Source organism: Daphnia pulicaria, chromosome 6 (genome assembly GCF_021234035.1).
Source record: "Daphnia pulicaria isolate SC F1-1A chromosome 6, SC_F0-13Bv2, whole genome shotgun sequence".
NCBI classification, from domain to species: Eukaryota; Metazoa; Arthropoda; class Branchiopoda; order Diplostraca; family Daphniidae; genus Daphnia; species Daphnia pulicaria.
Window position 1 is genome coordinate 14,022,627 of NC_060918.1, and position 25,028 is coordinate 14,047,654.

General features: G+C 40.0%; 48 non-coding genes across 48 annotated transcripts; 22 read left to right on the forward strand and 26 right to left on the reverse strand.

Moving 5' to 3' along the window:
* Positions 1-47: 47 nt before the first annotated feature.
* Positions 48-131, forward strand: Trnar-ucu. Its single transcript is given in 2 exon segments — positions 48-84; positions 96-131. It is a non-coding gene; the product is annotated as a tRNA-Arg (tRNA).
* Positions 132-395: 264 nt separating this feature from the next.
* Positions 396-469, forward strand: Trnai-aau. Its single transcript has one exon. It is a non-coding gene; the product is annotated as a tRNA-Ile (tRNA).
* Positions 470-546: 77 nt separating this feature from the next.
* Trnas-cga lies at positions 547-628 on the forward strand. Its single transcript has one exon. It is a non-coding gene; the product is annotated as a tRNA-Ser (tRNA).
* Positions 629-1,264: 636 nt separating this feature from the next.
* On the reverse strand, positions 1,265-1,337 carry Trnar-ccu. Its single transcript has one exon. It is a non-coding gene; the product is annotated as a tRNA-Arg (tRNA).
* A 506-nt stretch (positions 1,338-1,843) lies between these two features.
* Positions 1,844-1,916, reverse strand: Trnak-uuu. Its single transcript has one exon. It is a non-coding gene; the product is annotated as a tRNA-Lys (tRNA).
* A 411-nt stretch (positions 1,917-2,327) lies between these two features.
* On the reverse strand, positions 2,328-2,409 carry Trnas-uga. Its single transcript has one exon. It is a non-coding gene; the product is annotated as a tRNA-Ser (tRNA).
* A 118-nt stretch (positions 2,410-2,527) lies between these two features.
* On the forward strand, positions 2,528-2,611 carry Trnar-ucu. Its single transcript is given in 2 exon segments — positions 2,528-2,564; positions 2,576-2,611. It is a non-coding gene; the product is annotated as a tRNA-Arg (tRNA).
* A 264-nt stretch (positions 2,612-2,875) lies between these two features.
* Positions 2,876-2,949, forward strand: Trnai-aau. The gene has a single exon. It is a non-coding gene; the product is annotated as a tRNA-Ile (tRNA).
* Positions 2,950-3,026: 77 nt separating this feature from the next.
* On the forward strand, positions 3,027-3,108 carry Trnas-cga. Its single transcript has one exon. It is a non-coding gene; the product is annotated as a tRNA-Ser (tRNA).
* A 635-nt stretch (positions 3,109-3,743) lies between these two features.
* Trnar-ccu lies at positions 3,744-3,816 on the reverse strand. Its single transcript has one exon. It is a non-coding gene; the product is annotated as a tRNA-Arg (tRNA).
* A 506-nt stretch (positions 3,817-4,322) lies between these two features.
* Trnak-uuu lies at positions 4,323-4,395 on the reverse strand. Its single transcript has one exon. It is a non-coding gene; the product is annotated as a tRNA-Lys (tRNA).
* Positions 4,396-4,806: 411 nt separating this feature from the next.
* On the reverse strand, positions 4,807-4,888 carry Trnas-uga. Its single transcript has one exon. It is a non-coding gene; the product is annotated as a tRNA-Ser (tRNA).
* A 119-nt stretch (positions 4,889-5,007) lies between these two features.
* Trnar-ucu lies at positions 5,008-5,091 on the forward strand. Its single transcript is given in 2 exon segments — positions 5,008-5,044; positions 5,056-5,091. It is a non-coding gene; the product is annotated as a tRNA-Arg (tRNA).
* A 415-nt stretch (positions 5,092-5,506) lies between these two features.
* On the forward strand, positions 5,507-5,588 carry Trnas-cga. Its single transcript has one exon. It is a non-coding gene; the product is annotated as a tRNA-Ser (tRNA).
* A 312-nt stretch (positions 5,589-5,900) lies between these two features.
* On the forward strand, positions 5,901-5,974 carry Trnai-aau. Its single transcript has one exon. It is a non-coding gene; the product is annotated as a tRNA-Ile (tRNA).
* Positions 5,975-6,051: 77 nt separating this feature from the next.
* Positions 6,052-6,133, forward strand: Trnas-cga. Its single transcript has one exon. It is a non-coding gene; the product is annotated as a tRNA-Ser (tRNA).
* Positions 6,134-6,768: 635 nt separating this feature from the next.
* On the reverse strand, positions 6,769-6,841 carry Trnar-ccu. Its single transcript has one exon. It is a non-coding gene; the product is annotated as a tRNA-Arg (tRNA).
* A 990-nt stretch (positions 6,842-7,831) lies between these two features.
* Trnas-uga lies at positions 7,832-7,913 on the reverse strand. The gene has a single exon. It is a non-coding gene; the product is annotated as a tRNA-Ser (tRNA).
* Positions 7,914-8,379: 466 nt separating this feature from the next.
* Trnai-aau lies at positions 8,380-8,453 on the forward strand. The gene has a single exon. It is a non-coding gene; the product is annotated as a tRNA-Ile (tRNA).
* A 77-nt stretch (positions 8,454-8,530) lies between these two features.
* Positions 8,531-8,612, forward strand: Trnas-cga. Its single transcript has one exon. It is a non-coding gene; the product is annotated as a tRNA-Ser (tRNA).
* A 632-nt stretch (positions 8,613-9,244) lies between these two features.
* On the reverse strand, positions 9,245-9,320 carry Trnar-ccu. Its single transcript has one exon. It is a non-coding gene; the product is annotated as a tRNA-Arg (tRNA).
* A 506-nt stretch (positions 9,321-9,826) lies between these two features.
* Trnak-uuu lies at positions 9,827-9,899 on the reverse strand. Its single transcript has one exon. It is a non-coding gene; the product is annotated as a tRNA-Lys (tRNA).
* A 411-nt stretch (positions 9,900-10,310) lies between these two features.
* Trnas-uga lies at positions 10,311-10,392 on the reverse strand. Its single transcript has one exon. It is a non-coding gene; the product is annotated as a tRNA-Ser (tRNA).
* A 466-nt stretch (positions 10,393-10,858) lies between these two features.
* On the forward strand, positions 10,859-10,932 carry Trnai-aau. Its single transcript has one exon. It is a non-coding gene; the product is annotated as a tRNA-Ile (tRNA).
* A 77-nt stretch (positions 10,933-11,009) lies between these two features.
* Trnas-cga lies at positions 11,010-11,091 on the forward strand. Its single transcript has one exon. It is a non-coding gene; the product is annotated as a tRNA-Ser (tRNA).
* Positions 11,092-11,726: 635 nt separating this feature from the next.
* On the reverse strand, positions 11,727-11,799 carry Trnar-ccu. The gene has a single exon. It is a non-coding gene; the product is annotated as a tRNA-Arg (tRNA).
* A 506-nt stretch (positions 11,800-12,305) lies between these two features.
* Trnak-uuu lies at positions 12,306-12,378 on the reverse strand. Its single transcript has one exon. It is a non-coding gene; the product is annotated as a tRNA-Lys (tRNA).
* Positions 12,379-12,789: 411 nt separating this feature from the next.
* Positions 12,790-12,871, reverse strand: Trnas-uga. Its single transcript has one exon. It is a non-coding gene; the product is annotated as a tRNA-Ser (tRNA).
* Positions 12,872-13,488: 617 nt separating this feature from the next.
* Positions 13,489-13,570, forward strand: Trnas-gga. The gene has a single exon. It is a non-coding gene; the product is annotated as a tRNA-Ser (tRNA).
* Positions 13,571-14,205: 635 nt separating this feature from the next.
* Positions 14,206-14,278, reverse strand: Trnar-ccu. Its single transcript has one exon. It is a non-coding gene; the product is annotated as a tRNA-Arg (tRNA).
* Positions 14,279-14,784: 506 nt separating this feature from the next.
* On the reverse strand, positions 14,785-14,857 carry Trnak-uuu. Its single transcript has one exon. It is a non-coding gene; the product is annotated as a tRNA-Lys (tRNA).
* Positions 14,858-15,268: 411 nt separating this feature from the next.
* On the reverse strand, positions 15,269-15,350 carry Trnas-uga. Its single transcript has one exon. It is a non-coding gene; the product is annotated as a tRNA-Ser (tRNA).
* Positions 15,351-15,967: 617 nt separating this feature from the next.
* On the forward strand, positions 15,968-16,049 carry Trnas-cga. The gene has a single exon. It is a non-coding gene; the product is annotated as a tRNA-Ser (tRNA).
* A 634-nt stretch (positions 16,050-16,683) lies between these two features.
* On the reverse strand, positions 16,684-16,756 carry Trnar-ccu. The gene has a single exon. It is a non-coding gene; the product is annotated as a tRNA-Arg (tRNA).
* Positions 16,757-17,262: 506 nt separating this feature from the next.
* Trnak-uuu lies at positions 17,263-17,335 on the reverse strand. The gene has a single exon. It is a non-coding gene; the product is annotated as a tRNA-Lys (tRNA).
* Positions 17,336-17,746: 411 nt separating this feature from the next.
* Positions 17,747-17,828, reverse strand: Trnas-uga. Its single transcript has one exon. It is a non-coding gene; the product is annotated as a tRNA-Ser (tRNA).
* A 119-nt stretch (positions 17,829-17,947) lies between these two features.
* Positions 17,948-18,031, forward strand: Trnar-ucu. The gene is given in 2 exon segments: positions 17,948-17,984; positions 17,996-18,031. It is a non-coding gene; the product is annotated as a tRNA-Arg (tRNA).
* A 264-nt stretch (positions 18,032-18,295) lies between these two features.
* On the forward strand, positions 18,296-18,369 carry Trnai-aau. Its single transcript has one exon. It is a non-coding gene; the product is annotated as a tRNA-Ile (tRNA).
* A 77-nt stretch (positions 18,370-18,446) lies between these two features.
* Trnas-cga lies at positions 18,447-18,528 on the forward strand. Its single transcript has one exon. It is a non-coding gene; the product is annotated as a tRNA-Ser (tRNA).
* Positions 18,529-19,163: 635 nt separating this feature from the next.
* Positions 19,164-19,236, reverse strand: Trnar-ccu. Its single transcript has one exon. It is a non-coding gene; the product is annotated as a tRNA-Arg (tRNA).
* A 506-nt stretch (positions 19,237-19,742) lies between these two features.
* Positions 19,743-19,815, reverse strand: Trnak-uuu. The gene has a single exon. It is a non-coding gene; the product is annotated as a tRNA-Lys (tRNA).
* A 411-nt stretch (positions 19,816-20,226) lies between these two features.
* On the reverse strand, positions 20,227-20,308 carry Trnas-uga. Its single transcript has one exon. It is a non-coding gene; the product is annotated as a tRNA-Ser (tRNA).
* A 616-nt stretch (positions 20,309-20,924) lies between these two features.
* On the forward strand, positions 20,925-21,006 carry Trnas-cga. The gene has a single exon. It is a non-coding gene; the product is annotated as a tRNA-Ser (tRNA).
* A 635-nt stretch (positions 21,007-21,641) lies between these two features.
* Trnar-ccu lies at positions 21,642-21,714 on the reverse strand. Its single transcript has one exon. It is a non-coding gene; the product is annotated as a tRNA-Arg (tRNA).
* Positions 21,715-22,704: 990 nt separating this feature from the next.
* On the reverse strand, positions 22,705-22,786 carry Trnas-uga. Its single transcript has one exon. It is a non-coding gene; the product is annotated as a tRNA-Ser (tRNA).
* Positions 22,787-23,252: 466 nt separating this feature from the next.
* On the forward strand, positions 23,253-23,326 carry Trnai-aau. The gene has a single exon. It is a non-coding gene; the product is annotated as a tRNA-Ile (tRNA).
* A 77-nt stretch (positions 23,327-23,403) lies between these two features.
* Positions 23,404-23,485, forward strand: Trnas-cga. The gene has a single exon. It is a non-coding gene; the product is annotated as a tRNA-Ser (tRNA).
* A 1,214-nt stretch (positions 23,486-24,699) lies between these two features.
* Trnak-uuu lies at positions 24,700-24,772 on the reverse strand. The gene has a single exon. It is a non-coding gene; the product is annotated as a tRNA-Lys (tRNA).
* Positions 24,773-25,028: the final 256 nt, after the last annotated feature.

Consider the following 25,028-nt stretch of genomic DNA (forward strand, 5'->3'; position numbering starts at 1 on the left):
GCAGGTTAAATGAGAGATGCAAAATCCTAGCACTTTCTTTAAGTGTAGGTCGTGTGGCCTAATGGATAAGGCGTCGGACTTCTATGAAAGTAGTTATCCGAAAATTGCGGGTTCGAGTCCCGCCACGATTAATAGCATATGACGAAACTATTAGTTCATGATGAGTAGTAGTTAACCACAAACCATGGGGAATCATGTCAGATCAATAAAACTACAAATATATCTCGAACACTCAATGAATATCACTGGCTTGCATTGCCTTCACAGTGACGATTGAAATTGGCTGCTGATATAGCCTTGCTTGGTAGATACCTTAAATCATTCTCTCTAAAGACACACAGAGTATACCTAACTGATGATGAATGAACCTTTTATTAATATATTAAGAATTTATTGGCCTGTTAGCTCAGTTGGTTAGAGCGCCGTGCTAATAACGCGGAGGTCATGAGTTCGATCCTCTTACGGGCCACTATAATTCTTTCATTAAATATTTTCCACTCTAAAAAGGTACTGATAGATTCGAAATATTTTGCCAAAAAAGTGAATGCAGATATGGCCGAGTGGTTAAGGCGACTGACTCGAAATCAGTTTCCATCTTGGAGCGTAGGTTCGAATCCTACTATCTGCGTTTTGTGGCATTTTATTGGTAAATGTAACTACACAACATTTGATCAAGTGACGCCAGAAGTTATTTCTAGTCATTTTTTTGGGAGAACATCCAAGTTTAAAATCAGTAGGGGAGTACACAGTGAGAGAAGAACGAAAGGTCTTTAGGTCTTTAGCATATGTGATGGCCCTGGACAAGACAAGACAAACTAAGCAACGGGGTGACCCTGGATAAGGCATGCTCTCAACAATGGTCCGTACGAGTGGTAAGAACAGTCAGGTCCATCGAAGTCGAGGTCTGTGATCGTAGGCCAGGTTTAGATAGTTTCTAAAAGTAGATGAGAGACAACAAGTACACGTTGCCGAGAATGCACCTTACCATCATGACCAGCGTCTTGAATTCAGCGCGTTGTTGCTCCAGGAACCAGTGAAGACGGCAGAGAAGGATGAGAGAGTCAGAGTTCACCTGTAAAACAGCAGAATAAGTTCCGCTGCCAAGTAATTGTCACTGGCAAAGGTTTCCAAGTTTAAGCATGCCATTTCAGCGATTTCCCAACACTTGGACCAATGAAAATTTTTGCTTGAAAACAGTAAAACAAAAGACAAGTAATTGCCAATTTAACGACGATTTTCGATAATTATAGTTTCGGTTGCTCGCTACCTCTGGCGAGACTCGAACTCGCAATCCCCGGCTTAGGAGGCCGGTGCCTTATCCATTAGGCCACAAAGGCTGAGTTATGTTGAATCTCCTATTCGAGGAATGACGTTATATTGCAAAGCTTTTACCTAGAAGATAGCCAAACGTCCCATGTTGTATAAACATACAGCGATTACCGTCTGTGGACATCGTCTCAATCTTGAAAACCATGTTTTTTGAATAATCTTAACTACAAACTCTATTTACAGCTTTCGAGTTCTATAACTGGACATACATTTACTATTGCAATTAGTTGTATCAAATATCAAGGCTTTCTACTCTCACAATGAGGGATACTCTTTCTCACTATCTCATTTCATTATTTGTGTATGTTCCACGACCTATATCCGAATGTACTTCCTTTTGGTTCGCACTTTCTCTACATCGTAGGAATTAACGTAAAGAAACACCATGAGAACTCGTGTTGTCGTCTATGAACATCTATGAATTCTGCCCATAATGGTGAATGATTTCAAACGATATTAACTTGATAATAAATGGTGGAAAACCAACAATACTAACTAAAATCAAAAGACTAGCCGCCCGATAAGGGACTTGAACCCTTGACCTCAGGATTAAAAGTCCCGCGCTCTACCGTCTGAGCTAACCGGGCTTAATAAATGATATTGCAATAGTTTTCCGTTCGAGTTCATTTTTAAATTTTACAATTGCTTATAGATCTTTTACGGACGGAAGTACGGACGTTTTTCTATTCTTCGTAAACAAAATGGGTACACATTCTTTCATCCTATAATTTGTCTCTGACTACATTTTGTGTTTGTAAACTACACTCAAAGACCGCCATAATGCATTTCGGCACTGGTTCTGAAAAATAGACACGTTTCTGGAAACGCCAAGTAACAGGTCATGGCTCCACGGTTCCGAGATAGATCCCGGGACCTAGGATACCCATGACTGCACAGTTAATATTTGTAATCATGCGTAAATTTGAGATACTAGTAAACGATTGAAAATGAGTTGTTCCACTAGAAAATACTAGCATGTGAAACAAATGGCAATTCACCGCAGTTGGTAGGGTTCGAACCTACGCCCTCAGAGAGGAATAGATTTCAAGTCTATCGCCTTAACCACTCGGCCACAACTGCCCCGATTTTTCAGACAATCTAGTAATAATATTTATTGGTTCACCAATATTTCCGTTTGACCTTACTGAAGAGCAGGTTAAATGAGAGATGCAAAATCCTAGCACTTTCTTTAAGTGTAGGTCGTGTGGCCTAATGGATAAGGCGTCGGACTTCTATGAAAGTAGTTATCCGAAAATTGCGGGTTCGAGTCCCGCCACGATTAATAGCATATGACGAAACTATTAGTTCATGATGAGTAGTAGTTAACCACAAACCATGGGGAATCATGTCAGATCAATAAAACTACAAATATATCTCGAACACTCAATGAATATCACTGGCTTGCATTGCCTTCACAGTGACGATTGAAATTAGCTGCTGATATAGCCTTGCTTGGTAGATACCTTAAATCATTCTCTCTAAAGACACACAGAGTATACCTAACTGATGATGAATGAACCTTTTATTAATATATTATGAATTTATTGGCCTGTTAGCTCAGTTGGTTAGAGCGCCGTGCTAATAACGCGGAGGTCATGAGTTCGATCCTCTTACGGGCCACTATAATTCTTTCATTAAATATTTTCCACTCTAAAAAGGTACTGATAGATTCGAAATATTTTGCTAAAATAGTGAATGCAGATATGGCCGAGTGGTTAAGGCGACTGACTCGAAATCAGTTTCCATCTTGGAGCGTAGGTTCGAATCCTACTATCTGCGTTTTGTGGCATTTTATTGGTAAATGTAACTACACCACATTTGATCAAGTGACGCCAGAAGTTATTTCTAGTCATTTTTTGGGAGAACATCCAAGTTTAAAATCAGTAGGGGAGTACACAGTGAGAGAAGAACGAAAGGTCTTTAGGTCTTTAGCATATGTGATGGCCCTGGACAAGACAAGACAAACTAAGCAACGGGGTGACCCTGGATAAGGCATGCTCTCAACAATGGTCCGTACGAGTGGTAAGAACAGTCAGGTCCATCGAAGTCGAGGTCTGTGATCGTAGGCCAGGTTTAGATAGTTTCTAAAAGTAGATGAGAGACAACAAGTACACGTTGCCGAGAATGCACCTTACCATCATGACCAGCGTCTTGAATTCAGCGCGTTGTTGCTCCAGGAACCAGTGAAGACGGCAGAGAAGGATGAGAGAGTCAGAGTTCACCTGTAAAACAGCAGAATAAGTTCCGCTGCCAAGTAATTGTCACTGGCAAAGGTTTCCAAGTTTAAGCATGCCATTTCAGCGATTTCCCAACACTTGGACCAATGAAAATTTTTGCTTGAAAACAGTAAAACAAAAGACAAGTAATTGCCAATTTAACGACGATTTTCGATAATTATAGTTTCGGTTGCTCGCTACCTCTGGCGAGACTCGAACTCGCAATCCCCGGCTTAGGAGGCCGGTGCCTTATCCATTAGGCCACAAAGGCTGAGATATGTTGAATCTCCTATTCGAGGAATGACGTTATATTGCAAAGCTTTTACCTAGAAGATAGCCAAACGTCCCATGTTGTATAAACATACAGCGATTACCGTCTGTGGACATCGTCTCAATCTTGAAAACCATGTTTTTTGAATAATCTTAACTACAAACTCTATTTACAGCTTTCGAGTTCTATAACTGGACATACATTTACTATTGCAATTAGTTGTATCAAATATCAAGGCTTTCTACTCTCACAATGAGGGATACTCTTTCTCACTATCTCATTTCATTATTTGGGTATGTTCCACGACCTATATCCGAATGTACTTCCTTTTGGTTCGCACTTTCTCTACATCGTAGGAATTAACGTAAAGAAACACCATGAGAACTCGTGTTGTCGTCTATGAACATCTATGAATTCTGCCCATAATGGTGAATGATTTCAAACGATATTAACTTGATAATAAATGGTGGAAAACCAACAATACTAACTAAAATCAGAAGACTAGCCGCCCGATAAGGGACTTGAACCCTTGACCTCAGGATTAAAAGTCCCGCGCTCTACCGTCTGAGCTAACCGGGCTTAATAATTGGTATTGCAATAGTTTTCCGTTCGAGTTCATTTTTAAATTTTACGATTGCTTATAGATCTTTTACGGACGGAAGTACGGACGTTTTTCTATTCTTCGTAAACAAAATGGGTACACATTCTTTCATCCTATAATTTGTCTCTGACTACATTTTGTGTTTGTAAACTACACTCAAAGACCGCCATAATGCATTTCGGCACTGGTTCTGAAAAATAGACACGTTTCTGGAAACGCCAAGTAACAGGTCATGGCTCCACGGTTCCGAGATAGATCCCGGGACCTAGGATACCCATGACTGCACAGTTAATATTTGTAATCATGCGTAAATTTGAGATACTAGTAAACGATTGAAAATGAGTTGTTCCACTAGAAAATACTAGCATGTGAAACAAATGGCAATTCACCGCAGTTGGTAGGGTTCGAACCTACGCCCTCAGAGAGGAATAGATTTCAAGTCTATCGCCTTAACCACTCGGCCACAACTGCCCCGATTTTTCAGACAATCTAGTAATAATATTTATTGGTTCACCAAAATTTTCCGTTTGACCTTACTGAAGAGCAGGTTAAATGAGAGATGCAAAATCCTAGCACTTTCTTTAAGTGTAGGTCGTGTGGCCTAATGGATAAGGCGTCGGACTTCTATGAAAGTAGTTATCCGAAAATTGCGGGTTCGAGTCCCGCCACGATTAATAGCATATGACGAAACTATTAGTTCATGATGAGTAGTAGTTAACCACAAACCATGGGGAATCATGTCAGATCAATAAAACTACAAATATATCTCGAACACTCAATGAATATCACTGGCTTGCATTGCCTTCACAGTGACGATTGAAATTGGCTGCTGATATAGCCTTGCTTGGTAGATACCTTAAATCATTCTCTCTAAAGACACACAGAGTATACCTAACTGATGATGAATGAACCTTTTATTAATATATTAAGAATTTATTGGCCTGTTAGCTCAGTTGGTTAGAGCGCCGTGCTAATAACGCGGAGGTCATGAGTTCGATCCTCTTACGTGCCACTATAATTCTTTCATTAAATATTTTCCACTCTAAAAAGGTACTGATAGATTCGAAATATTTTGCTAAAATAGTGAATGCAGATATGGCCGAGTGGTTAAGGCGACTGACTCGAAATCAGTTTCCATCTTGGAGCGTAGGTTCGAATCTTACTATCTGCGTTTTGTGGCATTTGCGGCAAATTGCGGGTTCGAGTCCCGCCACGATTAATAGCATATGACGAAACTATTAGTTCATGATGAGTAGTAGTTAACCACAAACCATGGGGAATCATGTCAGATCAATAAAACTACAAATATATCTCGAACACTCAATGAATATCACTGGCTTGCATTGCCTTCACAGTGACGATTGAAATTGGCTGCTGATATAGCCTTGCTTGGTAGATACCTTAAATCATTCTCTCTAAAGACACACAGAGTATACCTAACTGATGATGAATGAACCTTTTATTAATATATTAAGAATTTATTGGCCTGTTAGCTCAGTTGGTTAGAGCGCCGTGCTAATAACGCGGAGGTCATGAGTTCGATCCTCTTACGGGCCACTATTATTCTTTCATTAAATATTTTCCACTCTAAAAAGGTACTGATAGATTCGAAATATTTTGCTAAAATAGTGAATGCAGATATGGCCGAGTGGTTAAGGCGACTGACTCGAAATCAGTTTCCATCTTGGAGCGTAGGTTCGAATCCTACTATCTGCGTTTTGTGGCATTTTATTGGTAAATGTAACTACACAACATTTGATCAAGTGACGCCAGAAGTTATTTCTAGTCATTTTTTGGGAGAACATCCAAGTTTAAAATCAGTAGGGGAGTACACAGTGAGAGAAGAACGAAAGGTCTTTAGGTCTTTAGCATATGTGATGGCCCTGGACAAGACAAGACAAACTAAGCAACGGGGTGACCCTGGATAAGGCATGCTCTCAACAATGGTCCGTACGAGTGGTAAGAACAGTCAGGTCCATCGAAGTCGAGGTCTGTGATCGTAGGCCAGGTTTAGATAGTTTCTAAAAGTAGATGAGAGACAACAAGTACACGTTGCCGAGAATGCACCTTACCATCATGACCAGCGTCTTGAATTCAGCGCGTTGTTGCTCCAGGAACCAGTGAAGACGGCAGAGAAGGATGAGAGAGTCAGAGTTCACCTGTAAAACAGCAGAATAAGTTCCGCTGCCAAGTAATTGTCACTGGCAAAGGTTTCCAAGTTTAAGCATGCCATTTCAGCGATTTCCCAACACTTGGACCAATGAAAATTTTTGCTTGAAAACAGTAAAACAAAAGACAAGTAATTGCCAATTTAACGACGATTTTCGATAATTATAGTTTCGGTTGCTCGCTACCTCTGGCGAGACTCGAACTCGCAATCCCCGGCTTAGGAGGCCGGTGCCTTATCCATTAGGCCACAAAGGCTGAGTTATGTTGAATCTCCTATTCGAGGAATGACGTTATATTGCAAAGCTTTTTCCTAGAAGATAGCCAAACGTCCCATGTTATATAAACATACAGCGATTACCGTCTGTGGACATCGTCTCAATCTTGAAAACCATGTTTTTTGAATAATCTTAACTACAAACTCTATTTACAGCTTTCGAGTTCTATAACTGGACATACATTTACTATTGCAATTAGTTGTATCAAATATCAAGGCTTTCTACTCTCACAATGAGGGATACTCTTTCTCACTATCTCATTTCATTATTTGTGTATGTTCCACGACCTATATCCGAATGTACTTCCTTTTGGTTCGCACTTTCTCTACATCGTAGGAATTAACGTAAAGAAACACCATGAGAACTCGTGTTGTCGTCTATGAACATCTATGAATTCTGCCCATAATGGTGAATGATTTCAAACGATATTAACTTGATAATAAATGGTGGAAAACCAACAATACTAACTAAAATCAAAAGACTAGCCGTCCGATAAGGGACTTGAACCCTTGACCTCAGGATTAAAAGTCCCGCGCTCTACCGTCTGAGCTAACCGGGCTTTATAATTGGTATTGCAATAGTTTTCCGTTCGAGTTCATTTTTAAATTTTACGATTGCTTATAGATCTTTTACGGACGGAAGTACGGACGTTTTTCTATTCTTCGTAAACAAAATGGGTACACATTCTTTCATCCTATAATTTGGCTCTGACTACATTTTGTGTTTGTAAACTACACTCAAAGACCGCCATAATGCATTTCGGCACTGGTTCTGAAAAATAGACACGTTTCTGGAAACGCCAAGTAACAGGTCATGGCTCCACGGTTCCGAGATAGATCCCGGGACCTAGGATACCCATGACTGCACAGTTAATATTTGTAATCATGCGTAAATTTGAGATACTAGTAAACGATTGAAAATGAGTTGTTCCACTAGAAAATACTAGCATGTGAAACAAATGGCAATTCACCGCAGTTGGTAGGGTTCGAACCTACGCCCTCAGAGAGGAATAGATTTCAAGTCTATCGCCTTAACCACTCGGCCACAACTCCCCCGATTTTTCAGACAATCTAGTAATAATATTTATTGGTTCACCAATATTTCCGTTTGACCTTACTGAAGAGCAGGTTAAATGAGAGATGCAAAATCCTAGCACTTTCTTTAAGTGTAGGTCGTGTGGCGTAATGGATAAGGCGTCGGACTTCTATGAAAGTGGTTATCCGAAAATTGCGGGTTCGAGTCCCGCCACGATTAATAGCATATGACGAAACTATTAGTTCATGATGAGTAGTAGTTAACCACAAACCATGGGGAATCATGTCAGATCAATAAAACTACAAATATATCTCGAACACTCAATGAATATCACTGGCTTGCATTGCCTTCACAGTGACGATTGAAATTGGCTGCTGATATAGCCTTGCTTGGTAGATACCTTAAATCATTCTCTCTAAAGACACACAGAGTATACCTAACTGATGATGAATGAACCTTTTATTAATATATTAAGAATTTATTGGCCTGTTAGCTCAGTTGGTTAGAGCGCCGTGCTAATAACGCGGAGGTCATGAGTTCGATCCTCTTACGGGCCACTATTATTCTTTCATTAAATATTTTCCACTCTAAAAAGGTACTGATAGATACGAAATATTTTGCTAAAATAGTGAATGCAGATATGGCCGAGTGGTTAAAGCGACTGACTCGAAATCAGTTTCCATCTTGGAGCGTAGGTTCGAATCCTACTATCTGCGTTTTGTGGCATTTTATTGGTAAATGTAACTACACAACATTTGATCAAGTGACGCCAGAAGTTATTTCTAGTCATTTTTTGGGAGAACATCCAAGTTTAAAATCAGTAGGGGAGTACACAGTGAGAGAAGAACGAAAGGTCTTTAGGTCTTTAGCATATGTGATGGCCCTGGACAAGACAAGACAAACTAAGCAACGGGGTGACCCTGGATAAGGCATGCTCTCAACAATGGTCCGTACGAGTGGTAAGAACAGTCAGGTCCATCGAAGTCGAGGTCTGTGATCGTAGGCCAGGTTTAGATAGTTTCTAAAAGTAGATGAGAGACAACAAGTACACGTTGCCGAGAATGCACCTTACCATCATGACCAGCGTCTTGAATTCAGCGCGTTGTTGCTCCAGGAACCAGTGAAGACGGCAGAGAAGGATGAGAGAGTCAGAGTTCACCTGTAAAACAGCAGAATAAGTTCCGCTGCCAAGTAATTGTCACTGGCAAAGGTTTCCAAGTTTAAGCATGCCATTTCAGCGATTTCCCAACACTTGGACCAATGAAAATTTTTGCTTGAAAACAGTAAAACAAAAGACAAGTAATTGCCAATTTAACGACGATTTTCGATAATTATAGTTTCGGTTGCTCGCACCCTCTGGCGAGACTCGAACTCGCAATCCCCGGCTTAGGAGGCCGGTGCCTTATCCATTAGGCCACAAAGGCTGAGTTATGTTGAATCTCCTATTCGAGGAATGACGTTATATTGCAAAGCTTTTACCTAGAAGATAGCCAAACGTCCCATGTTGTATAAACATACAGCGATTACCGTCTGTGGACATCGTCTCAATCTTGAAAACCATGTTTTTTGAATAATCTTAACTACAAACTCTATTTACAGCTTTCGAGTTCTATAACTGGACATACATTTACTATTGCAATTAGTTGTATCAAATATCAAGGCTTTCTACTCTCACAATGAGGGATACTCTTTCTCACTATCTCATTTCATTATTTGTGTATGTTCCACGACCTATATCCGAATGTACTTCCTTTTGGTTCGCACTTTCTCTACATCGTAGGAATTAACGTAAAGAAACACCATGAGAACTCGTGTTGTCGTCTATGAACATCTATGAATTCTGCCCATAATGGTGAATGATTTCAAACGATATTAACTTGATAATAAATGGTGGAAAACCAACAATACTAACTAAAATCAGAAGACTAGCCGCCCGATAAGGGACTTGAACCCTTGACCTCAGGATTAAAAGTCCCGCGCTCTACCGTCTGAGCTAACCGGGCTTAATAATTGGTATTGCAATAGTTTTCCGTTCGAGTTCATTTTTAAATTTTACGATTGCTTATAGATCTTTTACGGACGGAAGTACGGACGTTTTTCTATTCTTCGTAAACAAAATGGGTACACATTCTTTCATCCTATAATTTGTCTCTGGCTACATTTTGTGTTTGTAAACTACACTCAAAGACCGCCATAATGCATTTCGGCACTGGTTCTGAAAAATAGACACGTTTCTGGAAACGCCAAGTAACAGGTCATGGCTCCACGGTTCCGAGATAGATCCCGGGACCTAGGATACCCATGACTGCACAGTTAATATTTGTAATCATGCGTAAATTTGAGATACTAGTAAACGATTGAAAATGAGTTGTTCCACTAGAAAATACTAGCATGTGAAACAAATGGCAATTCACCGCAGTTGGTAGGGTTCGAACCTACGCCCTCAGAGAGGAATAGATTTCAAGTCTATCGCCTTAACCACTCGGCCGCAACTGCCCCGATTTTTAAGACAATCTAGTAATAATATTTATTGGTTCACCAATATTTCCGTTTGACCTTACTGAAGAGCAGGTTAAATGAGAGATGCAAAATCCTAGCACTTTCTTTAAGTGTAGGTCGTGTGGTCTAATGGATAAGGCGTCGGACTTCTATGAAAGTAGTTATCCGAAAATTGCGGGTTCGAGTCCCGCCACGATTAATAGCATATGACGAAACTATTAGTTCATGATGAGTAGTAGTTAACCACAAACCATGGGGAATCATGTCAGATCAATAAAACTACAAATATATCTCGAACACTCAATGAATATCACTGGCTTGCATTGCCTTCACAGTGACGATTGAAATTGGCTGCTGATATAGCCTTGCTTGGTAGATACCTTAAATCATTCTCTCTAAAGACACACAGAGTATACCTAACTGATGATGAATGAACCTTTTATTAATATATTAAGAATTTATTGGCCTGTTAGCTCAGTTGGTTAGAGCGCCGTGCTAATAACGCGGAGGTCATGAGTTCGATCCTCTTACGGGCCACTATAATTCTTTCATTAAATATTTTCCACTCTAAAAAGGTACTGATACATTCGAAATATTTTGCTAAAATAGTGAATGCAGATATGGCCGAGTGGTTAAAGCGACTGACTCGAAATCAGTTTCCATCTTGGAGCGTAGGTTCGAATCCTACTATCTGCGTTTTGTGGCATTTTATTGGTAAATGTAACTACACAACATTTGATCAAGTGACGCCAGAAGTTATTTCTAGTCATTTTTTGGGAGAACATCCAAGTTTAAAATCAGTAGGGGAGTACACAGTGAGAGAAGAACGAAAGGTCTTTAGTTCTTTAGCATATGTGATGGCCCTGGACAAGACAAGACAAACTAAGCAACGGGGTGACCCTGGATAAGGCATGCTCTCAACAATGGTCCGTACGAGTGGTAAGAACAGTCAGGTCCATCGAAGTCGAGGTCTGTGATCGTAGGCCAGGTTTAGATAGTTTCTAAAAGTAGATGAGAGACAACAAGTACACGTTGCCGAGAATGCACCTTACCATCATGACCAGCGTCTTGAATTCAGCGCGTTGTTGCTCCAGGAACCAGTGAAGACGGCAGAGAAGGATGAGAGAGTCAGAGTTCACCTGTAAAACAGCAGAATAAGTTCCGCTGCCAAGTAATTGTCACTGGCAAAGGTTTCCAAGTTTAAGCATGCCATTTCAGCGATTTCCCAACACTTGGACCAATGAAAATTTTTGCTTGAAAACAGTAAAACAAAAGACATGTAATTGCCAATTTAACGACGATTTTCGATAATTATAGTTTCGGTTGCTCGCTACCTCTGGCGAGACTCGAACTCGCAATCCCCGGCTTAGGAGGCCGGTGCCTTATCCATTAGGCCACAAAGGCTGAGTTATGTTGAATCTCCTATTCGAGGAATGACGTTATATTGCAAAGCTTTTTCCTAGAAGATAGCCAAACGTCCCATGTTATATAAACATACAGCGATTACCGTCTGTGGACATCGTCTCAATCTTGAAAACCATGTTTTTTGAATAATCTTAACTACAAACTCTATTTACAGCTTTCGAGTTCTATAACTGGACATACATTTACTATTGCAATTAGTTGTATCAAATATCAAGGCTTTCTACTCTCACAATGAGGGATACTCTTTCTCACTATCTCATTTCATTATTTGTGTATGTTCCACGACCTATATCCGAATGTACTTCCTTTTGGTTCGCACTTTCTCTACATCGTAGGAATTAACGTAAAGAAACACCATGAGAACTCGTGTTGTCGTCTATGAACATCTATGAATTCTGCCCATAATGGTGAATGATTTCAAACGATATTAACTTGATAATAAATGGTGGAAAACCAACAATACTAACTAAAATCAGAAGACTAGCCGCCCGATAAGGGACTTGAACCCTTGACCTCAGGATTAAAAGTCCCGCGCTCTACCGTCTGAGCTAACCGGGCTTAATAATTGGTATTGCAATAGTTTTCCGTTCGAGTTCATTTTTAAATTTTACGATTGCTTATAGATCTTTTACGGACGGAAGTACGGACGTTTTTCTATTCTTCGTAAACAAAATGGGTACACATTCTTTCATCCTATAATTTGTCTCTGACTACATTTTGTGTTTGTAAACTACACTCAAAGACCGCCATAATGCATTTCGGCACTGGTTCTGAAAAATAGACACGTTTCTGGAAACGCCAAGTAACAGGTCATGGCTCCACGGTTCCGAGATAGATCCCGGGACCTAGGATACCCATGACTGCACAGTTAATATTTGTAATCATGCGTAAATTTGAGATACTAGTAAACGATTGAAAATGAGTTGTTCCACTAGAAAATACTAGCATGTGAAACAAATGGCAATTCACCGCAGTTGGTAGGGTTCGAACCTACGCCCTCAGAGAGGAATAGATTTCAAGTCTATCGCCTTAACCACTCGGCCACAACTGCTCCGATTTTTCAGACAATCTAGTAATAATATTTATTGGTTCACCAATATTTTCGTTTGACCTTACTGAAGAGCAGGTTAAATGAGAGATGCAAAATCCTAGCACTTTCTTTAAGTGTAGGTCGTGTGGCGTAATGGATAAGGCGTCGGACTTCTATGAAAGTAGTTATCCGAAAATTGCGGGTTCGAGTCCCGCCACGATTAATAGCATATGACGAAACTATTAGTTCATGATGAGTAGTAGTTAACCACAAACCATGGGGAATAATGTCAGATCAATAAAACTACAAATATATCTCGAACACTCAATGAATATCACTGGCTTGCATTGCCTTCACAGTGACGATTGAAATTGGCTGCTGATATAGCCTTGCTTGGTAGATACCTTAAATCATTCTCTCTAAAGACACACAGAGTATACCTAACTGATGATGAATGAACCTTTTATTAATATATTAAGAATTTATTGGCCTGTTAGCTCAGTTGGTTAGAGCGCCGTGCTAATAACGCGCAGGTCATGAGTTCGATCCTCTTACGTGCCACTATAATTCTTTCATTAAATATTTTCCACTCTAAAAAGGTACTGATAGATTCGAAATATTTTGCTAAAATAGTGAATGAAGATATGGCCGAGTGGTTAAGGCGACTGACTGGAAATCAGTTTCTATCTTGAAGCGTAGGTTCGAATACTACTATCTGCGTTTTGTGGCATTTTATTGGTAAATGTTACTACACAACATTTGATCAAGTGACGCCAGAAGTTATTTCTAGTCATTTTTTGGGAGAACATTCAAGTTTAAAATCAGTAGGGGAGTACACAGTGAGAGAAGAACGAAAGGTCTTTAGGTCTTTAGCATATGTGATGGCCCTGGACAAGACAAGACAAACTAAGCAACGGGGTGACCCTGGATAAGGCATGCTCTCAACAATGGTCCGTACGAGTGGTAAGAACAGTCAGGTCCATCGAAGTCGAGGTCTGTGATCGTAGGCCAGGTTTAGATAGTTTCTAAAAGTAGATGAGAGACAACAAGTACACGTTGCCGAGAATGCTTCTTACCATCATGACCAGCGTCTTGAATTCAGCGCGTTGTTGCTCCAGGAACCAGTGAAGACGGCAGAGAAGGATGAGAGAGTCAGAGTTCACCTGTAAAACAGCAGAATAAGTTCCGCTGCCAAGTAATTGTCACTGGCAAAGGTTTCCAAGTTTAAGCATGCCATTTCAGCGATTTCCCAACACTTGGACCAATGAAAATTTTTGCTTGAAAACAGTAAAACAAAAGACAAGTAATTGCCAATTTAACGACGATTTTCGATAATTATAGATTCGGTTGCTCGCTACCTCTGGCGAGACTCGAACTCGCAATCCCCGGCTTAGGAGGCCGGTGCCTTATGCATTAGGCCACAAAGGCTGAGTTATGTTGAATCTCCTATTCGAGGAATGACGTTATATTGCAAAGCTTTTTCCTAGAAGATAGCCAAACGTCCCATGTTATATAAACATACAGCGATTACCGTCTGTGGACATCGTCTCAATCTTGAAAACCATGTTTTTTGAATAATCTTAACTACAAACTCTATTTACAGCTTTCGAGTTCTATAACTGGACATACATTTACTATTGCAATTAGTTGTATCAAATATCAAGGCTTTCTACTCTCACAATGAGGGATACTCTTTCTCACTATCTCATTTCATTATTTGTGTATGTTCCACGACCTATATCCGAATGTACTTCCTTTTGGTTCGCACTTTCTCTACATCGTAGGAATTAACGTAAAGAAACACCATGAGAACTCGTGTTGTCGTCTATGAACATCTATGAATTCTGCCCATAATGGTGAATGATTTCAAACGATATTAACTTGATAATAAATGGTGGAAAACCAACAATACTAACTAAAATCAAAAGACTAGCCGCCCGATAAGGGACTTGAACCCTTGACCTCAGGATTAAAAGTCCCGCGCTCTACCGTCTGAGCTAACCGGGCTTAATAATTTGTATTGCAATAGTTTTCCGTTCGAGTTCATTTTTAAATTTTACGATTGCTTATAGATCTTTTACGGACGGAAGTACGGACGTTTTTCTATTCTTCGTAAACAAAATGGGTACACATTCTTTCATCCTATAATTTGGCTCTGACTACATTTTGTGTTTGTAAACTACACTCAAAGACCGCCATAATGCATTTCGGCACTGGTTCTGAAAAATAGACACGTTTCTGGAAACGCCAAGTAACAGGTCATGGCTCCACGGTTCCGAGATAGATCCCGGGACCTAGGATACCCATGACTGCACAGTTAATATTTGTAATCATGCGTAAATTTGAGATACTAGTAAACGATTGAAAATGAGTTGTTCCACTAGAAAATACTAGCATGTGAAACAAATGGCAATTCACCGCAGTTGGTAGGGTTCGAACCTACGCCCTCAGAGAGGAATAGATTTCAAGTCTATCGCCTTAACCACTCGGCCACAACTGCCCCGATTTTTCAGACAATCTAGTAATAATATTTATTGGTTCACCAATATTTCCGTTTGACCTTACTGAAGAGCAGGTTAAATGAGAGATGCAAAATCCTAGCACTTTCTTTAAGTGTAGGTCGTGTGGCGTAATGGATAAGGCGTCGGACTTCTATGAAAGTAGTTATCCGAAAATTGCGGGTTCGAGTCCCGCCACGATTAATAGCATATGACGAAACTATTAGTTCATGATGAGTAGTAGTTAACCACAAACCATGGGGAATCATGTCAGATCAATAAAACTACAAATATATCTCGAACACTCAATGAATATCACTGGCTTGCATTGCCTTCACAGTGACGATTGAAATTGGCTGCTGATATAGCCTTGCTTGGTAGATACCTTAAATCATTCTCTCTAAAGACACACAGAGTATACCTAACTGATGATGAATGAACCTTTTATTAATATATTATGAATTTATTGGCCTGTTAGCTCAGTTGGTTAGAGCGCCGTGCTAATAACGCGGATGTCATGAGTTCGAACCTCTTACGGGCCACTATAATTCTTTCATTAAATATTTTCCACTCTAAAAAGGTACTGATAGATACGAAATATTTTGCTAAAATAGTGAATGCAGATATGGCCGAGTGGTTAAGGCGACTGACTCGAAATCAGTTTCCATCTTGGAGCGTAGGTTCGAATCCTACTATCTGCGTTTTGTGGCATTTTATTGGTAAATGTAACTACACAACATTTGATCAAGTGACGCCAGAAGTTATTTCTAGTCATTTTTTGGGAGAACATTCAAGTTTAAAATCAGTAGGGGAGTACACAGTGAGAGAAGAACGAAAGGTCTTTAGGTCTTTAGCATATGTGATGGCCCTGGACAAGACAAGACAAACTAAGCAACGGGGTGACCCTGGATAAGGCATGCTCTCAACAATGGTCCGTACGAGTGGTAAGAACAGTCAGGTCCATCGAAGTCGAGGTCTGTGATCGTAGGCCAGGTTTAGATAGTTTCTAAAAGTAGATGAGAGACAACAAGTACACGTTGCCGAGAATGCACCTTACCATCATGACCAGCGTCTTGAATTCAGCGCGTTGTTGCTCCAGGAACCAGTGAAGACGGCAGAGAAGGATGAGAGAGTCAGAGTTCACCTGTAAAACAGCAGAATAAGTTCCGCTGCCAAGTAATTGTCACTGGCAAAGGTTTCCAAGTTTAAGCATGCCATTTCAGCGATTTCCCAACACTTGGACCAATGAAAATTTTTGCTTGAAAACAGTAAAACAAAAGACAAGTAATTGCCAATTTAACGACGATTTCGATAATTATAGTTTCGGTTGCTCGCTACCTCTGGCGAGACTCGAACTCGCAATCCCCGGCTTAGGAGGCCGGTGCCTTATCCATTAGGCCACAAAGGCTGAGTTATGTTGAATCTCCTATTCGAGGAATGACGTTATATTGCAAAGCTTTTTCCTAGAAGATAGCCAAACGTCCCATGTTATATAAACATACAGCGATTACCGTCTGTGGACATCGTCTCAATCTTGAAAACCATGTTTTTTGAATAATCTTAACTACAAACTCTATTTACAGCTTTCGAGTTCTATAACTGGACATACATTTACTATTGCAATTAGTTGTATCAAATATCAAGGCTTTCTACTCTCACAATGAGGGATACTCTTTCTCACTATCTCATTTCATTATTTGTGTATGTTCCACGACCTATATCCGAATGTACTTCCTTTTGGTTCGCATTTTCTCTACATCGTAGGAATTAACGTAAAGAAACACCATGAGAACTCGTGTTGTCGTCTATGAACATCTATGAATTCTGCCCATAATGGTGAATGATTTCAAACGATATTAACTTGAAAATAAACGGTGGAAAACCAACAATACTAACTAAAATCAAAAGACTAGCCGCCCGATAAGGGACTTGAACCCTTGACCTCAGGATTAAAAGTCCCGCGCTCTACCGTCTGAGCTAACCGGGCTTAATAATTGGTATTGCAATAGTTTTCCGTTCGAGTTCATTTTTAAATTTTACGATTGCTTATAGATCTTTTACGGACGGAAGTACGGACGTTTTTCTATTCTTCGTAAACAAAATGGGTACACATTCTTTCATCCTATAATTTGTCTCTGACTACATTTTGTGTTTGTAAACTACACTCAAAGACCGCCATAATGCATTTCGGCACTGGTTCTGAAAAATAGACACGTTTCTGGAAACGCCAAGTAACAGGTCATGGCTCCACGGTTCCGAGATAGATCCCGGGACCTAGGATACCCATGACTGCACAGTTAATATTTGTAATCATGCGTAAATTTGAGATACTAGTAAACGATTGAAAATGAGTTGTTCCACTAGAAAATACTAGCATGTGAAACAAATGGCAATTCACCGCAGTTGGTAGGGTTCGAACCTACGCCCTCAGAGAGGAATAGATTTCAAGTCTATCGCCTTAACCACTCGGCCACAACTGCCCCGATTTTTCAGACAATCTAGTAATAATATTTATTGGTTCACCAAAATTTTCCGTTTGACCTTACTGAAGAGCAGGTTAAATGAGAGATGCAAAATCCTAGCACTTTCTTTAAGTGTAGGTCGTGTGGCCTAATGGATAAGGCGTCGGACTTCTATGAAAGTAGTTATCCGAAAATTGCGGGTTCGAGTCCCGCCACGATTAATAGCATATGACGAAACTATTAGTTCATGATGAGTAGTAGTTAACCACAAACCATGGGGAATCATGTCAGATCAATAAAACTACAAATATATCTCGAACACTCAATGAATATCACTGGCTTGCATTGCCTTCACAGTGACGATTGAAATTGGCTGCTGATATAGCCTTGCTTGGTAGATACCTTAAATCATTCTCTCTAAAGACACACAGAGTATACCTAACTGATGATGAATGAACCTTTTATTAATATATTAAGAATTTATTGGCCTGTTAGCTCAGTTGGTTAGAGCGCCGTGCTAATAACGCGGAGGTCATGAGTTCGATCCTCTTACGGGCCACTATAATTCTTTCATTAAATATTTTCCCCTCTAAAAAGGTACTGATAGATTTGAAATATTTTGCTAAAATAGTGAATGCAGATATGGCCGAGTGGTTAAGGCGACTGACTCGAAATCAGTTTCCATCTTGGAGCGTAGGTTCGAATCCTACTATCTGCGTTTTGTGGCATTTTATTGGTAAATGTAACTACACAACATTTGATCAAGTGACGCCAGAAGTTATTTCTAGTCATTTTTTGGGAGAACATCCAAGTTTAAAATCAGTAGGGGAGTACACAGTGAGAGAAGAACGAAAGGTCTTTAGGTCTTTAGCATATGTGATGGCCCTGGACAAGACAAGACAAACTAAGCAACGGGGTGACCCTGGATAAGGCATGCTCTCAACAATGGTCCGTACGAGTGGTAAGAACAGTCAGGTCCATCGAAGTCGAGGTCTGTGATCGTAGGCCAGGTTTAGATAGTTTCTAAAAGTAGATGAGAGACAACAAGTACACGTTGCCGAGAATGCACCTTACCATCATGACCAGCGTCTTGAATTCAGCGCGTTGTTGCTCCAGGAACCAATGAAGACGGCAGAGAAGGATGAGAGAGTCAGAGTTCACCTGTAAAACAGCAGAATAAGTTCCGCTGCCAAGTAATTGTCACTGGCAAAGGTTTCCAAGTTTAAGCATGCCATTTCAGCGATTTCCCAACACTTGGACCAATGAAAATTTTTGCTTGAAAACAGTAAAACAAAAGACAAGTAATTGCCAATTTAACGACGATTTTCGATAATTATAGTTTCGGTTGCTCGCTACCTCTGGCGAGACTCGAACTCGCAATCCCCGGCTTAGGAGGCCGGTGCCTTATCCATTAGGCCACAAAGGCTGAGTTATGTTGAATCTCCTATTCGAGGAATGACGTTATATTGCAAAGCTTTTTCCTAGAAGATAGCCAAACGTCCCATGTTATATAAACATACAGCGATTACCGTCTGTGGACATCGTCTCAATCTTGAAAACCATGTTTTTTGAATAATCTTAACTACAAACTCTATTTACAGCTTTCGAGTTCTATAACTGGACATACATTTACTATTGCAATTAGTTGTATCAAATATCAAGGCTTTCTACTCTCACAATGAGGGATACTCTTTCTCACTATCTCATTTCATTATTTGTGTATGTTCCACGACCTATATCCGAATGTACTTCCTTTTGGTTCGCACTTTCTCTACATCGTAGGAATTAACGTAAAGAAACACCATGAGAACTCGTGTTGTCGTCTATGAACATCTATGAATTCTGACCATAATGGTGAATGATTTCAAACGATATTAACTTGATAATAAATGGTGGAAAACCAACAATACTAACTAAAATCAAAAGACTAGCCGCCCGATAAGGGACTTGAACCCTTGACCTCAGGATTAAAAGTCCCGCGCTCTACCGTCTGAGCTAACCGGGCTTAATAATTTGTATTGCAATAGTTTTCCGTTCGAGTTCATTTTTAAATTTTACGATTGCTTATAGATCTTTTACGGACGGAAGTACGGACGTTTTTCTATTCTTCGTAAACAAAATGGGTACACATTCTTTCATCCTATAATTTGGCTCTGACTACATTTTGTGTTTGTAAACTACACTCAAAGACCGCCATAATGCATTTCGGCACTGGTTCTGAAAAATAGACACGTTTCTGGAAACGCCAAGTAACAGGTCATGGCTCCACGGTTCCGAGATAGATCCCGGGACCTAGGATACCCATGACTGCACAGTTAATATTTGTAATCATGCGTAAATTTGAGATATTAGTAAACGATTGAAAATGAGTTGTTCCACTAGAAAATACTAGCATGTGAAACAAATGGCAATTCACCGCAGTTGGTAGGGTTCGAACCTACGCCCTCAGAGAGGAATAGATTTCAAGTCTATCGCCTTAACCACTCGGCCACAACTGCCCCGATTTTTCAGACAATCTAGTAGTAATATTTATTGGTTCACCAATATTTCCGTTTGACCTTACTGAAGAGCAGGTTAAATGAGAGATGCAAAATCTTAGCACTTTCTTTAAGTGTAGGTCGTGTGGCCTAATGGATAAGACGTCGGACTTCTATGAAAGTAGTTATCCGAAAATTGCGGGTTCGAGTCCCGCCACGATTAATAGCATATGACGAAACTATTAGTTCATGATGAGTAGTAGTTAACCACAAACCATGGGGAATCATGTCAGATCAATAAAACTACAAATATATCTCGAACACTCAATGAATATCACTGGCTTGCATTGCCTTCACAGTGACGATTGAAATTGGCTGCTGATATAGCCTTGCTTGGTAGATACCTTAAATCATTCTCTCTAAAGACACACAGAGTATACCTAACTGATGATGAATGAACCTTTTATTAATATATTAAGAATTTATTGGCCTGTTAGCTCAGTTGGTTAGAGCGCCGTGCTAATAACGCGGAGGTCATGAGTTCGACCTCTTACGGGCCACTATAATTCTTTCATTAAATATTTTCCACTCTAAAAAGGTACTGATACATTCGAAATATTTTGCTAAAATAGTGAATGCAGATATGGCCGAGTGGTTAAGGCGACTGCCTCGAAATCAGTTTCCATCTTGGAGCGTAGGTTCGAATCCTACTATCTGCGTTTTGTGGCATTTTATTGGTAAATGTAACTACACAACATTTGATCAAGTGACGCCAGAAGTTATTTCTAGTCATTTTTTGGGAGAACATCCAAGTTTAAAATCAGTAGGGGAGTACACAGTGAGAGAAGAACGAAAGGTCTTTAGGTCCTTAGCATATGTGATGGCCCTGGACAAGACAAGACAAACTAAGCAACGGGGTGACCCTGGATAAGGCATGCTCTCAACAATGGTCCGTACGAGTGGTAAGAACAGTCAGGTCCATCGAAGTCGAGGTCTGTGATCGTAGGCCAGGTTTAGATAGTTTCTAAAAGTAGATGAGAGACAACAAGTACACGTTGCCGAGAATGCACCTTACCATCATGACCAGCGTCTTGAATTCAGCGCGTTGTTGCTCCAGGAACCAATGAAGACGGCAGAGAAGGATGAGAGAGTCAGAGTTCACCTGTAAAACAGCAGAATAAGTTCCGCTGCCAAGTAATTGTCACTGGCAAAGGTTTCCAAGTTTAAGCATGCCATTTCAGCGATTTCCCAACACTTGGACCAATGAAAATTTTTGCTTGAAAACAGTAAAACAAAAGACAAGTAATTGCCAATTTAACGACGATTTTCGATAATTATAGTTTCGGTTGCTCGCTACCTCTGGCGAGACTCGAACTCGCAATCCCCGGCTTAGGAGGCCGGTGCCTTATCCATTAGGCCACAAAGGCTGAGTTATGTTGAATCTCCTATTCGAGGAATGACGTTATATTGCAAAGCTTTTTCCTAGAAGATAGCCAAACGTCCCATGTTATATAAACATACAGCGATTACCGTCTGTGGACATCGTCTCAATCTTGAAAACCATGTTTTTTGAATAATCTTAACTACAAACTCTATTTACAGCTTTCGAGTTCTATAACTGGACATACATTTACTATTGCAATTAGTTGTATCAAATATCAAGGCTTTCTACTCTCACAATGAGGGATACTCTTTCTCACTATCTCATTTCATTATTTGTGTATGTTCCACGACCTATATCCGAATGTACTTCCTTTTGGTTCGCACTTTCTCTACATCGTAGGAATTAACGTAAAGAAACACCATGAGAACTCGTGTTGTCGTCTATGAACATCTATGAATTCTGCCCATAATGGTGAATGATTTCAAACGATATTAACTTGATAATAAATGGTGGAAAACCAACAATACTAACTAAAATCAAAAGACTAGCCACCCGATAAGGGACTTGAACCCTTGACCTCAGGATTAAAAGTCCCGCGCTCTACCGTCTGAGCTAACCGGGCTTAATTATTGGTATTGCAATAGTTTTCCGTTCGAGTTCATTTTTAAATTTTACGATTGCTTATAGATCTTTTACGGACGGAAGTACGGACGTTTTTCTATTCTTCGTAAACAAAATGGGTACACATTCTTTCATCCTATAATTTGTCTCTGACTACATTTTGTGTTTGTAAACTACACTCAAAGACCGCCATAATGCATTTCGGCACTGGTTCTGAAAAATAGACACGTTTCTGGAAACGCCAAGTAACAGGTCATGGCTCCACGGTTCCGAGATAGATCCCGGGACCTAGGATACCCATGACTGCACAGTTAATATTTGTAATCATGCGTAAATTTGAGATATTAGTAAACGATTGAAAATGAGTTGTTCCACTAGAAAATACTAGCATGTGAAACAAATGGCAATTCACCGCAGTTGGTAGGGTTCGAACCTACGCCCTCAGAGAGGAATAGATTTCAAGTCTATCGCCTTAACCACTCGGCCACAACTGCCCCGATTTTTCAGACAATCTAGTAGTAATATTTATTGGTTCACCAATATTTCCGTTTGACCTTACTGAAGAGCAGGTTAAATGAGAGATGCAAAATCTTAGCACTTTCTTTAAGTGTAGGTCGTGTGGCCTAATGGATAAGACGTCGGACTTCTATGAAAGTAGTTATCCGAAAATTGCGGGTTCGAGTCCCGCCACGATTAATAGCATATGACGAAACTATTAGTTCATGATGAGTAGTAGTTAACCACAAACCATGGGGAATCATGTCAGATCAATAAAACTACAAATATATCTCGAACACTCAATGAATATCACTGGCTTGCATTGCCTTCACAGTGACGATTGAAATTGGCTGCTGATATAGCCTTGCTTGGTAGATACCTTAAATCATTCTCTCTAAAGACACACAGAGTATACCTAACTGATGATGAATGAACCTTTTATTAATATATTAAGAATTTATTGGCCTGTTAGCTCAGTTGGTTAGAGCGCCGTGCTAATAACGCGGAGGTCATGAGTTCGATCCTCTTACGGGCCACTATAATTCTTTCATTAAATATTTTCCACTCTAAAAAGGTACTGATAGATTCGAAATATTTTGCTAAAATAGTGAATGCAGGTATGGCCGAGTGGTTAAGGCGACTGACTCGAAATCAGTTTCCATCTTGGAGCGTAGGTTCGAATCCTACTATCTGCGTTTTGTGGCATTTTATTGGTAAATGTAACTACACAACATTTGATCAAGTGACGCCAGAAGTTATTTCTAGTCATTTTTTGGGAGAACATCCAAGTTTAAAATCAGTAGGGGAGTACACAGTGAGAGAAGAACGAAAGGTCTTTAGGTCTTTAGCATATGTGATGGCCCTGGACAAGACAAGACAAACTAAGCAACGGGGTGACCCTGGATAAGGCATGCTCTCAACAATGGTCCGTACGAGTGGTAAGAACAGTCAGGTCCATCGAAGTCGAGGTCTGTGATCGTAGGCCAGGTTTAGATAGTTTCTAAAAGTAGATGAGAGACAACAAGTACACGTTGCCGAGAATGCACCTTACCATCATGACCAGCGTCTTGAATTCAGCGCGTTGTTGCTCCAGGAACCAGTGAAGACGGCAGAGAAGGATGAGAGAGTCAGAGTTCACCTGTAAAACAGCAGAATAAGTTCCGCTGCCAAGTAATTGTCACTGGCAAAGGTTTCCAAGTTTAAGCATGCCATTTCAGCGATTTCCCAACACTTGGACCAATGAAAATGTTTGCTTGAAAACAGTAAAACAAAAGACAAGTAATTGCCAATTTAACGACGATTTTCGATAATTATAGTTTCGGTTGCTCGCTACCTCTAGCGAGACTCGAACTCGCAATCCCCGCCTTAGGAGGCCGGTGCCTTATCCATTAGGCCACAAAGGCTGAGTTATGTTGAATCTCCTATTCGAGGAATGACGTTATATTGCAAAGCTTTTTCCTAGAAGATAGCCAAACGTCCCATGTTATATAAACATACAGCGATTACCGTCTGTGGACATCGTCTCAATCTTGAAAACCATGTTTTTTGAATAATCTTAACTACAAACTCTATTTACAGCTTTCGAGTTCTATAACTGGACATACATTTACTATTGCAATTAGTTGTATCAAATATCAAGGCTTTCTACTCTCACAATGAGGGATACTCTTTCTCACTATCTCATTTCATTATTTGTGTATGTTCCACGACCTATATCCGAATGTACTTCCTTTTGGTTCGCACTTTCTCTACATCGTAGGAATTAACGTAAAGAAACACCATGAGAACTCGTGTTGTCGTCTATGAACATCTATGAATTCTGCCCATAATGGTGAATGATTTCAAACGATATTAACTTGATAATAAATGGTGGAAAACCAACAATACTAACTAAAATCAAAAGACTAGCCGCCCGATAAGGGACTTGAACCCTTGACCTCAGGATTAAAAGTCCCGCGCTCTACCGTCTGAGCTAACCGGGCTTAATAATTGGTATTGCAATAGTTTTCCGTTCGAGTTCATTTTTAAATTTTACGATTGCTCATAGATCTTTTACGGACGGAAGTACGGACGTTTTTCTATTCTTCGTAAACAAAATGGGTACACATTCTTTCATCCTATAATTTGTCTCTGACTACATTTTGTGTTTGTAAACTACACTCAAAGACCGCCATAATGCATTTCGGCACTGGTTCTGAAAAATAGACACGTTTCTGGAAACGCCAAGTAACAGGTCAT